Raw genomic sequence first — 15,395 nt, forward strand, 5'->3', positions numbered from 1 at the left:
TGCTCCTGCACCACCTTGATACATTTGTGGGTGTATTTCTATACATATCACAAGTATACTTCCTCTCTGCATCCACTCTAACACGAAGTCTGTCCATGTAGGTGATTCTGAGAAGTCTACTTTTTGATGAGTGTCATTTCTCCTCTACTGCAGCTGACAGCGTCCTTGTCTATATCCCATCTTCAACCTGCTCCCCTGCTCTCAATCCCTCTCCTGGTTGGAGCAAGGATAGTATTTCCTGGTCCTCATCTTCTACCCTACCAGCCTCCACATTCAATCTTTCACAATTTCTGCCAACTTAATAATATTCCACCCACAGACACATCTTTCCCAACCATCTCAGCATTCTGAAGGAATGTAGATAACAGCTTTGAACTCACAAAGGAAACCCAAAGTTTCAAATTGCTTGTCATTTTAATTTTCCAGCTCACTCAAATTCTGACCTCTCTGAGGAAAGACACCACATCTTCAAATTTGGCACTTGGCAGACTTTGGGTCAAATGAACCCAACAATTTACTTTTTTCTTTTCTGATGATGATGATGTCGCAGCAGTTGAGACTGTTGTTGTGGCTGCTAATTGCATGGCATAAGCCTCCTGGTCATTGTCATACGCAGTGTCTTCCTGCATCAAATAAATGAGTGAAATAAAGACAGAGTGAGGTTCAAGATTCAATTTATTGTCATGTGATAAAAACTGGAATATTTCACACAATTTTCTTTACTCTGCCATAAGGCAGACCGTAGTTACTCATTTTGAGAGAAAGAAATGGTTTGAACATACACATTAAACAGAGGCTACCAACAAATAATTGTCTGCAGCTTTTACTGCCCCTCTATTTCACTGGACAACAAATTTTTCCAAAAGGTTTGCTTCCTGAAAAAAAAATTGGGGATTATGATAGACAACTTCAAGCTGAACACAAAGATAATTTCAGATTCGCTGCATCACGTATGGAGTTGGATAAACATTAAATTAACTTTTATTGAATTTAGCATGTTCAATCGCATAATGATGCTGAGACATTGCGTTGTTTCAACTGACAATAATGTTTTGCCACTAATTTCCACTTGTACTCGGCATCTGATGCCTCTTGTGTGAATGTCCAACAATAGTCGGACGGCATTGATAGATTCCAGTTGCCCTGATACTTTTTCCATTGTCGCAATGTCTTGGTGAAACCTTTCACCATGTTCGTCACCAAGATCAGCAGAGAACAGGTCCAAGTGTGAATGCAGAAAATGAATTTTCAATGCTATGTTTGTACTTTATGGTTTTGTATGCTTGAAGTAGACTTAAAATATGACAGGAAACATAAAAAAAAGTAATATCTAAAAATTGGAATGTTTTAAGAAAATTTTGAGGTGGTTTTCAGCAGTTCAAAATTCATAAAATACACTTAAAAGTTAAAAAAAAAAAAAAATACACTTAAAAGTGTTCAAGAAGCCATATTTTCATTGTCCAGTATAATGATCCTAACCCCAACCCAGGTCTCTCCCACACTCTCCTGTCTGCGTGCAATGGAAGTTCTTCTCATGAGTTTTCATTACTAGTGCACCTCTTCCACTTGTATTGGTTGAGTTCAGTTTGCAGCCCCTCATTTATTGGAGGTGGAGGAAGAAGTATTAAGGCACCTGTGTGTCATGGATCAATCCCCCCACCCTATAAACATGATTACAACTGAAGGAATTTTTCTTTAAAGAAGGTATAATTGACAGCTGGCTGTAATCTCTCAGTAGAATATATTTTAAATAATATTTTTAAATTTTTTGACATGCAGCATGGTAACAGGCCCTATCGGGCCACAAACCTGTGCCAGCCAATCATACCCAACCGGCCTACAGCTCTCATAAGTTTTGGAGGGAGGGAGGAAACCGGAGACCCCTCCCACCCCGAGGAAAAAAACCCATATAGACATGGAGAGAACGTACAAAATCCTTTCAGACAATGTGGGATTCAACCCCCAGCCCCAATCCCTGGCATTGTAACAGCATTACATACACTAACTGTTGCACTCAGCATGCAACCCTAGAAATAAACTCCATGCATTCACATGCCAAATGAGTATGATTGAAGCTAAATGAATGGCAAGTATGTACTGACACATTTTCTTTACCACCATTATGAGGAGAACTCTATTGGAATCTCAGGTAAAATCAGGTGAAACGGATTACACCCAGAATGTGTAATGGAACTTTCGTCCCTCCATGGCTGACTTCCTGTATTTTATGCTCTGCTCTTGTGCCACCAACAGCTTCAGAGATGCTGTTGAGCATCTGGTGATTTTCTTTTTTTGTGGCAGTTTCTGAAACAAACATTGCATGGTTCTCCTCGCACCTGGTGTTCCTGAAATGAAGCCATCCTTTAATTGGCTGCAGGCTTCTAGTGGTGATACCAGAGCTCTACTGCTTATCCTTTCAGCAGAAGTAAATGCATCAGGAGGGGGAATTATTATTGCAAGTGAGGATCCTCGGAAGGAAATGACAGCAACAAATTGGCTCCAACTTTTGTTGATTAACATTAATACCATTCTGTTGCTGCTCAATCATTAAAAGTGGCAGGAGATGACAGAGAGAGTGAAAGATTGCTGGGTGTAGAATCCGGTTCTCTACTATCGTCACATAGAAAGTGTGTTTAAAACAAACAAAACTCCAGTAGAGGAATACACAAAATTGCTGGAGAAACTCCATAGAATTATGGCATCAACAGTGCTCAGCTGTTCAAAATTGCACACAAGAACCTCAAACTCCTCATGAATTAACCAGAAGCAGCTCTAATTTACAAGCCTCTTGTTCATTAGGTGGAAAATCAGGTAGGTTGTTAGAAGGAAATCTTGCATAACATTCTGTAATTCACAGCTAATTGGAATTGAAAGCATTTGGCTTCAAAATCATTTAGGCAATAGGCAATAGAATTAACAGCTTAATTTATCAGAAACTATCAGTAGTTCACTCTTCTGTTGTATCCATTTGGAAACTTTAAGGTGCTCATCAAAGGGCCAGCAGTGAAAAGGGTTAATAATTTCAAATTCCTGGGTGTCAGCATCTCTGAAAATCTGTCCTCGGGCCTTCATGTCAATGCAATCATGAAGTAAGTTCTCCAATGGCTATTCTTCATGAGGACTTTGAGGAGATTTGCATGTCACCAATGACTCTCGAATATTTCTACAGCTGTACCATGAGGTACATGATGTTCTGGTTGCCTTATTGTCCAGTATGGAGGTGCCAATGTACAGGACAGGAAAAAAAATTACGGAGAGTTGTGAACTTGGCTAGCGCCATCATGGGCATCAGTCTTCACTCAATCAAGGACATTTATGAGAGGCAGAGACTTAAGAAATCAGCCTCTCTCCTCTACGACCCCCACAACCCAGGCCATATTCTCTTCTCACTGCTACCATCAGAAAGGAGGTACAAGAGCCTGAAGACGAACACCCAGCGGCACAAGGACTGCTTCTACCCCTCTGCAATTAGATTTCTGAATAGGCAATGAATCACTTTTTCTTCTTTTCACACTAATTTATTTATTTTAAATTGTAATTTAAAATTACAATGTAATGCTGCCACAAAACGCAAATTTTGACAATAAATTCTGATTCTGATTCTCAAGAAGTAAAAGCTCTGGCCTCTCAGAGTGATTAACAATAAGACGACATTCTTATTGTCTTCATCTCATTTGCGAAGTATAATGCAACTTCATATAATTAGTTTCTGGTTGAGAGATATAAAATAATTTGAAGACTGTTAGAACTGAGCTTGAGGAATTACATTAGCAAGGAGACTGGGAAAAGGACAAAGGGTATATGTTTGTTAACTTTAGTGACGCAATATTAATTAATTTCCTCTTTTCTACTTTTATTTCAGTTTTCTGAGATTCAGTTTATTTTGTTGTTTTTGGAAAAGAAAGTTTTCTTGCAGCTGTATGATGGAACCAAATTCCACATTTGTCACGTGGAACCAACCTAAGTAACTGGCTCTCTTTGTCAGGTGTTTTTTTTTTCTGTGACAACCCCCACATGGAACTTATTTTTTTAGTGTGATCCCCAATCTAAAGCAAATTTATAACTTTCAATAAATTATTTAATTTCAAAAATTTTAGATTCACTCAATGCAGACTCATTACTTCTTGAGCATTCTCTGGTTTCACAAGCTGATAGTTTAGTTTAGAGAGACAGCGTGGCTTCTGGTCCACGAGCCTGCACAGCCCAGATACAGTCGTGTAACCATTTAACCTACTTAACTCATATGCCTTTGGAATGTGAGGGTACCTGGAGGAAACCTGCATATCACTGGAAGAATGTTCAAACTCCTCACAGACAGCATCAGTTAGGCAGCAATATCACAAGAATTGTGTGCATGGGGTGGGGAGGGGGTCCACAATTTATTTACATTTATGTTGCGGGATCTGGGAGTTAATGGGAAGGCCAGCATTTATTGCTCATCCCGAAATGACCATGAGAAAGTGATGATGAGCTGCCTTTTTTGGATTGCTGCTGCCTTCTGGTGAAGAGGCTCCCAGGATTTAGACCCAGTGACAATGAAGGACCAGTGATATATTTTCAGATCAGCATGGTGTGCATCCTTGCATTGCAAGTGTTGGTCTTCCTATGTGCCTACTGCCTCTGTCTTTATTGGGGATGGAGTTATTTGGCCCTCTAATGGTCATAAATTTTGTAGATGGTGCACACTATAGGCAATGTCTGTTAGCAGTGGAATGACTGTACAAGTAGTTGCTGGAGTGACAATCTAGCAAGCAGTTTTGTCCAAGAAGGTGTGAAGCTTCGAGAGAGATGTTGAAGCAGAACTCATTCAGGCAAGAGGAAAGTGTTCCATTACACTCTTGGTTTGTGCCTTGTAAATGGTTGAAAGGGTTTGGGGTGTGATATAGAATTCCCAAACTTTGCACTGCTCTTGTTGAAATCATATTTATTGAGTTGAGTTTCTGCTCAATGGTGATCACCAAGATATCCATGGTTAGGGGATTTGGTGATAGTAATGCCACTGAATGTCAAGTGTAGGTGATTAGAATCTCTTCTTGTGGTTGATCGTCGTCTGACTGAATATTACTTCCCACTTATCAGTCTTTGCTTGAATGTTCCCTCAACCTTTCTGCATGCTGGCATGGGCTGCTTAATTTGCTGAAGAATTGTAAATGGAATTGAACATTGTTTAATTGTCAATGAAAATTCCCCTCATTTAACTTTATGATCATTGATGAAAGAGCTGAACATCACTGAGTTTATGATACTATCCTGAGGAAATCCAGTGACATCATAGAACTGGGATGATTGGCCTCTGACATGCTTAACCATCTTCCTTAATGTTAGGTATGACTTCATCTTTTGGAGTGATTTTCCTTTGACACTCGTGACTTCAGTTTTACCAGGATGCCCCAATGCTGCACTTCATCAAATGCTGTCTTAACATCAAGGGCAGTCTTTATTGCCTCATTGCAGAAATTCAACTCTTTGGTCCTTGCTTAAATCAAGATGTGATGTGGTCTGACGCCAAGTGGTCTCAGCAAACCTCAGCCCGGGCATCGATGAGAAGATTATTGGTGAGCAGTACTGCTGAAGACAGTATCCATTGTTTTCCTAATGACTGAGAGCAGACTGATGGAGTGGCAATTGGGTAGTTCTTTTGTGTAGGATCAGAATCGGCTTGAGGAATTTTCTGCTTTGTTGTGCAGATGCAGATGTCATATCTGTACCGGAAAAGCTTGGCTAGAGGTGCAGCTAATTCTAGGGCAGGTCTTCGGAATAACACAACTAGGACGTTGTCTGGTCCTTAAGCCATTACTGTACCTTGTATTCACAGCATCTCTTGATACCATGTGGAGCAAATTGAAATGGCTGAAGGTGTGGAGAAATTCGTTAGTCAGAGAGCAGAGGAATTGGCTACCTTGGATAACTGAGGAGGCCAGGTCATTGGGATGTATTTAAGGCAGAGATTAATAGGTATCTGAAGAGTCAGGATCTGGGGAGAAGGCAGGGGAGTGGGGATGAGTGGGAGAATGGATCAGCTCATGATGGAATGGCTGAACAGACTCGTCAGGCTGAATATCCTACTTCTGGTGCTAGAAGAAGTAAGGAAGCCAAGATGGATTCCTGCTGAATATGGCGATGAAAGCTAAGGTCTTTTCTATGTCTAACAATGCAATGATTGCAGTTATAAGAATTAATTACTGCTTATAACTTGAATATTACTATGGTCTAAGATAATTTATCATACTTTGAAACCTCCCTACCAGATCCAGCATGGATTTTTTTTTAGTTAAAATGAGTCTAGTATAAATTAAATGCTCCTTTCATATTTAAAAACAATCTTCCACTGTTGCGTGCACTGAGAGATTAATTATGTTACCATGCTGTATGTCTTAAAAAAAGCTTGCAAATTTGAAAATACATTTGATGAATTTAGCCTTGCAGTTAATATAATCTTGATGATCAATTTATTACAAAAAGAGTGAAATTTGTGAGCAATAATGTGTGTGTGTGTGTGTGTGTGTGTGTGTGTGTTTGTGTGTGCGCACGTGTGTTTAGACGGCAATAGCATACACCTGCGGAGGTCTATGAACTAGAATAACAGAGTATTTGTTAAATGGAGTGACGCCGGTAGTTCTGGTGTTAAATTGAACTTTGCACACAAGTCACTGAAGTCCTCACACAAACAGTCTTTGATACGAGAGTATTTGAATGCAAGAGTAAGGAAGACTTTTTTCAATTTTCAGAACTTGATGAGATGGTTCCTAGAATATTATGTGCAATTTTGACTCCTGACCAATGAATGGATGTGTCTGCAATCAAGAGAACACAGTGAAAATTCACAAGATGAGTTCCAGCATAGATTGTGTAAACTTGAGTAACAAAACTCGAGTGAACAAAATTCTTAAAGCATTTGACAGGCTGGATGCAGGGAGAATATTTCCCCTGACCATGGAGTCCAGGACTATTGGACAGAATTTGAAAATAAGGCACGAGTCATGAGGACAAGGAGAACTTTTTTTAATTCAGAGGCTCCTAAGCCTTTGGAATTCTCCATCAGTCATTCAATTCTTCATAAACACAAATCAATACATTTCTGGTCATTAAGGGGATCTAGGAATAGGGGGCTAATGCTGGAAAATGGCATTGAGGTTGAAGATCAGCCATGATCTGGATGAATGGTAGAGCAGGCTTGAAGAGGTGTAAGGACTGCTTTTGCTCCTGTTTCTTAATTTCTTATGTTAAACCGGCACCTTCTGACTCATGACTCCTTGGAGTTTATTTCTCACAAATAAACTAGTACAGTGAGAAGTGTTCTGCGAACAGACCAACAGGTTATTTATAGTATTGCACATAGCCACGTATATAACAAAATTACAGTGTAGGATTACAACGGAAAGGAAGATCAATCAGCACCAATCAAGGGCAACTTGAGAGCCGTGTTATGGGGTTAATTCAAGAGGCTGATGGCTGTGAGGAAGAAACTGTCTTCAAGCCTGTTTTCATACTGGTATGCCTTCTCCTTGATTGGAGGCAAGTAAAGAGAATGTGTCTGAGGTGTGACAGGACCTTCAAAGATTATGGAAGGAAGTGGACTTTGCATTATATTCTCGGATGCATTTATTACCTTCTGTATCTTATTTTGACTTTGAGCAGAGTATCTCCCATAACAAACTGTGGTGCCCCTGTAGAAGTAGTTGAAGGACAAGGGGGGCATACTGGATTTCCTAAGAAACTAGAAGTGTTGGTGTGATTTTAGACTGTTGCTTGTCCCAGGTCAGGTCATTGGAGATATTTAAAAATATCAGAAAAAAAATCAAAAACTGTTCTTGGCCTTCACTGAATCTTTTCCCAGAGAGGAATATTTGAGATTAACACCTTCCGAACTGAGATTAGGTCAAACAAGGTTGTACGATTGCCCTCACCCATAGACCCTAATAGCCTGAATACACCTGGGATTGTCTGATCTTTGAAGCTAAGCAGGCTCAGGCCTGGTCAGTACTTGGAGGGGAGACTGCCTAGGAACACCAGGTGATGTAGGTTTCTGTGAGGGGCGCTGGACAAAGTGGAAACTCTCTGTCTGCTTTATGGTAGACAAAAGTTAAAGAATTTCATGTATGTTACATTCTAAATTAGTATTACATGATAATAAAAGAACATTTACCTTAACTTCTCTAGATGATCTACCATCCCATGTCAGTTTCTACTATCAACTGGATAGGAATCCTTTTAATCTTATTTGCTTCCAGACTAGCATTATCAAGAATATATATCACTCTTACTTTGCAGATGTCATCTCACTCTCCATAGGACCTGCAAGCAATCTCTTGAAGAAGAAGCCCAAGTTCTAACATTCAACAGAGAAACAGGAAAGCTAAAGATGCAGGAATAATGAGCAAACAAAGATTTGCTGGAGGAACCCAGCAGGTCAAGCAGCATCTATGGGTAGAAATGGACAGTCAAGCAGCATCCATGGGTAGAAATGGACAGTCAAGCAGCATCCATGGGTAGAAATGGACAGTCAAGCAGCATCTATGGGTAGAAATGGACAGTCAAGCAGCATCTATGGGTAGAAATCGACAGTCAAGCAGCATCCATGGGTAGAATGGACAGTCAAGCAGCATCCAGGGGTAGAAATGGACAGTCAAGCAGCATCCAGGGGTAGAAATGGACAGTCAAGCAGCATCCATGGGTAGAAATGGACAGTCAAGCAGCATCTATGGGTAGAAATGGACAGTCAAGCAGCATCTATGGGTAGAAATGGACAGTCAAGCAGCATCCATGGGTAGAATGGACAGTCAAGCAGCATCCAGGGGTAGAAATGGACAGTCAAGCAGCATCTATGGGTAGAAATGGACAGTCAAGCAGCATCCATGGGTAGAAATGGACAGTCAATGTTTCATATGTGAACCCTTTATCATGACATTCTAACATTCAATGCTTAACAGACAGCTCCATGACAAAGAAGCTTAAGTACCCAGATTGGGTGGCTTTGCAGTATGTGGGGCACTCTCTGTATATCAATGGTCCCCACCATCGATGAACAAATCCATAACTGGATCAACTAGGACAACTGCTGCTTTCTACAAATTGCAACATTGCATTTTTGAGAATGGAAACTTTCAGAGATTGATGGAGGTCCTGATTTATTGGCTGTTATTTGACAACCCTCCTGTACAACAATGAAATCTGCTCTGTTAAACCCTTGAGATCCTGAGGTCAAATGCGAGTAGCACTAGATCAAACAGACATCTTCCATGAAGCTGCATGCACCAGTTTGTGGAATACACCCTGATGGGTGGGCCACAGAATTTCAACTTGAAGAACGGAATTCACTCTCTTCCATTTTGTGCAATCTTCCTCCATACTTCTCTCTACCAGATCCAGCATCAATCCTCTAAGAAATGCATGCTTACTTTAACTGGGCAGGCTAACTGATACTAGCCCCTCACAAGGGTAGCTCTTTGCAGATACTTGCAATGAAGCTAGTACTGGCTTGATATAGATGAGGTTGGTATTGTTAATATCAAAGTGGATTGATCATGGTCTCCAAGACTCAAACCAATAGCAAGGTCTCTTCTGTGATCTGATTATGGTTTATCTAGACTGGAAATAATGAATTGAGCTTAGAGAATTCCATTTATCCCTTGATTATTGAGAAGATTAAAGGCAGAGCTTAATTATCACCTATCCAACATAAAGATTTAGATCTGATGAAATTATATATTGAATTGATGTATATTGCAGTAACAAAATTTATGCAGTCACACATCTTAGTATCTCTGGAAAAGATATGAAACATCTTAACACTACCATTTATAAACATTGGGAACAATTGCTGTTTGCCACATAGCTGTTTATGAACTTAGCTATATACCAATCTCACAGGATGGTGACCACGGAGACGGACCAGCAAGGGACTCTGGGGCTGAAGGACACACACGGGTGTGAAGCTGTTGGCACCTTGCGGGCAAGGAAGCCACACAGGCTGCGGGATGCTGGCAACTTGAGATCAAAGGACACACCAGGCAGTGAGCTGCCGGAATCGAGGTCAAAGACTCGCACCAGGCTGCGTGCTGCTGGAGACTAGCTCATGAGACCCAGATATCAGAACCAGGTTTCGAGAGGGTGCTGAGGGCAAGAAAGGCTCCTGAAGGGGCCTGAGCACTGAAGGCTTCCTCTGTATCAGAAATTTGGATCTGGGCTCAGGGTTGCCGATTGATTGAACTGAACTGGAGCCTTGTGCTGATGCAGAGAATGCAGGAGTGCGGGAGGCAGGAGGCAAATCCATGGACACTCAGTGACTCAGAGGGGACTGCTTTTCTTTCTCTGACTATAATGCTAATGGCGAATCTTTGTTTGCCTCATGGCAGACTAAAGGCAGTTTTGTGTAATATTATATGTGTTTTTTTACAGGACAATAAATAATATCTGATCTGATTCATGTGTAACAAATTGTTGATAAATGACCCAAAAACAATTTATTTTCCAGTCTGAATGAGATTTTTTGTCTTTTGCAATTGCATGAATCTTTTAGGGCATCCAGGATAGAATAGGATAATTTTTATTTATTAGATTGGGACCCAAAGCAATAGTGTGACAGATGGGAAATATGAGCCTGATGTAGATTTTAAAATGAGTAAGTTCAGTTGAGAGGCAGTGACCAGGCAGGAGCAAGAAAAGTCTGATAGACTGAACTGCATGTACAGTATCTGAATGCAAGAAGACAGGCTAAATCAGAGCATGAATAAGTACCCTCAGGGGCACAATGCTAATCTTTTAGGTTGTGGAGCTCACCAAAAATGGTGACAAGGAAGTGCTGGAGCCAGCCCATGAGGTGCGTGCAGCAACTCTGTGAGGTGCGTGCAGCAACTCTGTGAGGTGCCAGAGCTGCGCACTGGTGAGCTCTGGCAGCATTGCACCCCCTGGGTACTCTGGACTGGGATATTGCAGTCATGACAGAAACAAGGCTGAGAAACCGGCACCTCAATGTTCAGGGTACAGATGCTGCAGGCATGATAGAATTACAGATAGGATAAATGGGGAAGATGGATTTTTGATTAGGGAGTACTGAGAGAAAGACAAATAAAGCTATATGGGTGAACCATAAGAAAGAAATGATCATATTGAGGGGGTTATATTACAGGCACCAACTTCAAATATGAATATTGTTTCTTACTCAAGTTTATTTATTATTTGATTGCACAAATACAACCTGACGAAACAGTGTTCTCCAGTCCTCGGTGCAAAAACATGCAAATAAATATCCAGATATAAGACACATACTCTTATCCATTTCTGAGTTTTTCATACTCAAAATATACTCTCTCTCCAGTTTAGTACAATAATTTTTATTTTTCTTGTAGTTCTCTTAAAGCCTACCATGGCTGTATGTACTTCATAAAATGAGTATGTTGAGTTTATGTATTTAAACTATAAATATTCATGCTCTTAAAATTGTTAATATAATTAGCTGCTGTTGAACTGTTTAATTCACTGGTGCCTGAATCTGGTCTCTGAATTAATTTTGTGCTTTTCATGCTGATTGTTGACATGAAAGATGAAAGATTTTATTTTCAAATAACAGGCAGGACCTTTATAGAGAAGAGGAAGTATTGTGGCAAGGAAGGGGCTACGCACTGTGTCTGCTATAAAACAATCTCTAATCTCCTAAACTTCACAACAGTTAACCATTCGCTTTTTGTCAGAAATTGTCTGGTCTTTTAATTTTTGAGTATTACACTAAATAATCAAAATGGAAAGTCTTTCTCAAATGAGTTTCCTTGTCTCTATCTACTGCATTCGAATCATTTAAGCTGTCCTTTATTTTCTAGATTCCAAACCCCAAATTTCCTTTTCTTGGTGTGCACTTTTCACCCAGACTTAATGGGTGTGTCTGGCTGGGACCCAATGCATTTTTTTTTGAAACAGTTATCAACATTATCAGTATCAATATTAACATAATCAGCATTGATGATAATTTACAATTATCCATTTTATACAGTTTCTGCAGAGTTTAAGCTCTTTTTATCTCCCTTCTTCCCCAACCCCCATATTTAACACTTGACGTTTAACTGATCACAATTGCACAGGACACTAAAGACATTCACAACAAAGGGGCGAAACATATGTCAGGATTTTGTGGGTTTGTCATGGGATGGCGGTCAGAGCACAGGCTGCTTTCTTTTCTTGACTTTACCTGGTTGGGATGAGTTGGACCCTGTCATGATAATGAATATGTATGAGATGTACCGGAAGTCACGTGGTATGACATACCACATCGCCATAACCAGCCAAGATATACGTCGACACAGGACGTGGAGTGTTATCGATGTGAAAACCGAGGTCACTTTGGAAAAGACCCATATTGCCCGGCCAAAGGCAAAGTTTGCAGAAAGTGTGGAGGTAAGGACCACTTTGCAAAGAAGTGCAAAAGCAAGTCCAATGCAGACCAGAAGAGGAAGAGTACAACTTCCAAAGGCAAAGCCTGGGGGAAAGGAAAGTATCCTGGAAAGAAAGATACCATTCGCCAGATAGACGGTGACGATGATGATACCCAGGAGGAACAGAGTTGTTACCAATTTACGTTGAATGAAGTACGTCATGAGAAGGTCCCAGTGATCATTGGTGGAGTGACAGTGCAGGTCATTGTAGACTCAGGCAGTGACAGTAATGTGATTGATCGACATTTATGGGAGAAGTTGAAAAGGAAAAAGATCACCTGTACCTCAAAGAAGTGTTCCAAGAAACTGTATCCATACACAGCAACCAAGCCATTGCAGACCATTGGATGTTTTACTGCAACTGTTGAAGCTGGAGATAAGTACACCGAAGCAGAGTTTATGGTCATAGAAGAGAGGGGAGAACCATTGCTGAGTAGAAGCACAGCGCAAGACCTGGCAATACTTTATATTGGAGCTTGTGTCAATTCAATTCAGTCATACGAGGATATGAAGCAAGAATTTCCCGCAGTCTTCCAAGGAGTAGGAAAGCTGAAAGGGCGACAATTGAAGCTAGCGGTAGATGAAATGGTCAAACCCAAGGCACAACCAATGCGCCGAACTCCGTTTGGACTTCATGGGAAAGTCGAAGCCAAAATTAAAGAATTGATCGAACAAGACATTATTGAACCGGTGGAACATTCGACACAATGGGTCAGTCCCGTAGTGATTGTGCCCAAACCAAAGGGTGACATAAGACTATGTGTTGACATGAGAATGGCCAATGAAGCTATAATTAGAGAACGACACCCTATACCAACAGTGGAGGAAGAACTTCAAGAACTAACTACCAGCAAGGTATTCTCAAAAATTGATCTGAAATGGGGCTATCATCAATTAGAGCTGGATCCAGGTTCCCGAGATGTAGCAACATTTGTGACTCACTGTGGATTGTATCGTTACAAGAGACTATCATTTGGAATTAATGCAGCTTCGGAGATCTACCAGTATGAAATCCATCGAGTGATTCAAGGCATTCCTGGAGTTGCCAACATTTCTGACGACATCATAGTCCATGCACCAATGAAGGAAGAGCATGACAAACGGTTGAGGCGTGTACTATCTAGACTACAGGAGGCAGGCCTTACCGTGAATGGAAACAAGTGCCAGTTCGGTGAGTCAGAAATGGACTTCATGGGACACAGACTTACACGGGAAGTTCTAAACCCTGCAGAAGCCAAGGTGAAAGCTATTGCAGAGGCACGTGCACCTCAGAACGCAACAGAAGTGAGGAGTTTCCTGGGATTGGTCAATTTTTGTGCAAAGTTCATTCCTAATTTCGCTACAGTGGCAGAACCACTAAGGAAACTAACCAGGAAAGGTGTACCTTTTCATTTTGGATCTGAGCAGAAGAAAGCATTCACAGCGCTGAAGCAAAGCCTGACAGATGCAAAAACTCTTGGATATTACGATCCGGCGGCATCAACCAAAGTCATAGCGGATGCCAGCCCGATTGGTTTAGGAGCCGTGTTGGTCCAGATGCATGATGGAGGACCAAGAATCATTGCCTATGCCAGCAGATCGTTATCAGATGTGGAAAGAAGATACTCTCAGACAGAGAAAGAAGCACTTGGACTTGTATGGGCCTGTGAGAGGTTCCATGCATATTTATACGGCATTGAATTTGAACTCATCACAGATCATAAGCCATTAGAAGTGATCTATGCACCTAGATCCAAACCATGTGCCAGAATAGAGAGATGGGTACTCAGACTACAACCCTACAAATATAAAGTAATCCACATTGCAGGGAAAACAAACATTGCAGATCCGCTGTCCAGATTGGTGAAGGATGGTGGTCCACAATCCAAGTCAGAATTGGGAACAGAAACAGAGAGCTTTGTACGCTTCGTAGCTATTCAGTCGACACCGAAAGCTGTGACTACGAAGGAAGTTGAGAGAGAATCCGAACGTGATCCAGAACTCATGGAAGTAAGAGAATGCATACAGAGTGGACAATGGGACAAGTGTACTCACAAGGCTTACATTCCCATTAGAGATGAACTTTGTTGCATCGGACAGTGTGTATTAAGAAGTTGCAGATTGGTGATACCGCAAAGATTGAGACCGAAGATCATATCCTTAGCGCATGAAGGACACCTAGGCATTGTTGGTACCAAGCAAAACCTCAGAACCAAGGTATGGTGGCCAGGTTGTGATAAAGACGCAGAGAAATTTGTTAAAACTTGTCACGGATGTCAAATCACAAGTAGGAGTAATCCGCCAGAACCGATCCGGAGTACGCAACTCCCGACAGGACCATGGATCGACGTAGCTGTTGATTTTCTTGGACCTTTACCGACGGGTGAATCAATTATGGTAGTGATAGATTACTACAGCAGATACTATGAGTACGTGGTGTTGAAGTCCACAACCACTGAAAAAACAATACAAGCATTAGCAGAGATATTTGCAAGATATGGATTACCTGTTACATTATACTCTGACAATGGTCCACAATTTATTTCGGAGACGTTTGCGGAATACATGAGGACCACAGGTATCCACCATCATAAAGTAACTCCGAAATGGCCGCAAGCCAACGGAGAAGTAGAGAGACAAAATCAGTCCATTGAAAAATGATTGAGGATTGCACACGCAGAAGGACAAAATTGGCGAGAAGCATTGCTATCTTTTGTGGCTGTCTATCGAGCAACGTCTCATGCAACCACTGGAAAAAGTCCTGCAGAAGCATTTTTTGGGAGAAAAATCCGCACAAAAATGCCAGAAATAAGGAAATTCGAGACGACCAGGAGATGAGGGACCACGATGCTGAAAAGAAAGGTGCAGCAAAGCTGTACACAGATTTGAAACGTGGAGCCAAGTACTCAGACATCATGCCAGGAGATGATGTTCTAGTGAGGCATGAAACTGGTGGTAAGCTAGACGCACCTTATTACCATCAGCCCTATA

The 15,395-nt window shown here is 41.1% G+C and overlaps 1 long non-coding RNA gene across 2 annotated transcripts in view; it reads right to left on the reverse strand.

Moving 5' to 3' along the window:
- Positions 1–435: 435 nt before the first annotated feature.
- The window catches only part of LOC138747208 (uncharacterized), a 66,453-nt gene continuing 51,493 nt past the window's right edge, over positions 436–15,395 (reverse strand). For both annotated transcript variants that reach the window (XR_011347366.1, XR_011347368.1), the window contains exon 3: positions 436–623. This is a non-coding gene — a long non-coding RNA (uncharacterized lncRNA). The remainder of the gene's footprint in view (positions 624–15,395) is intronic.

Source organism: Narcine bancroftii, chromosome 12 (assembly GCF_036971445.1).
Source record: "Narcine bancroftii isolate sNarBan1 chromosome 12, sNarBan1.hap1, whole genome shotgun sequence".
NCBI lineage: Eukaryota > Metazoa > Chordata > Chondrichthyes > Torpediniformes > Narcinidae > Narcine > Narcine bancroftii.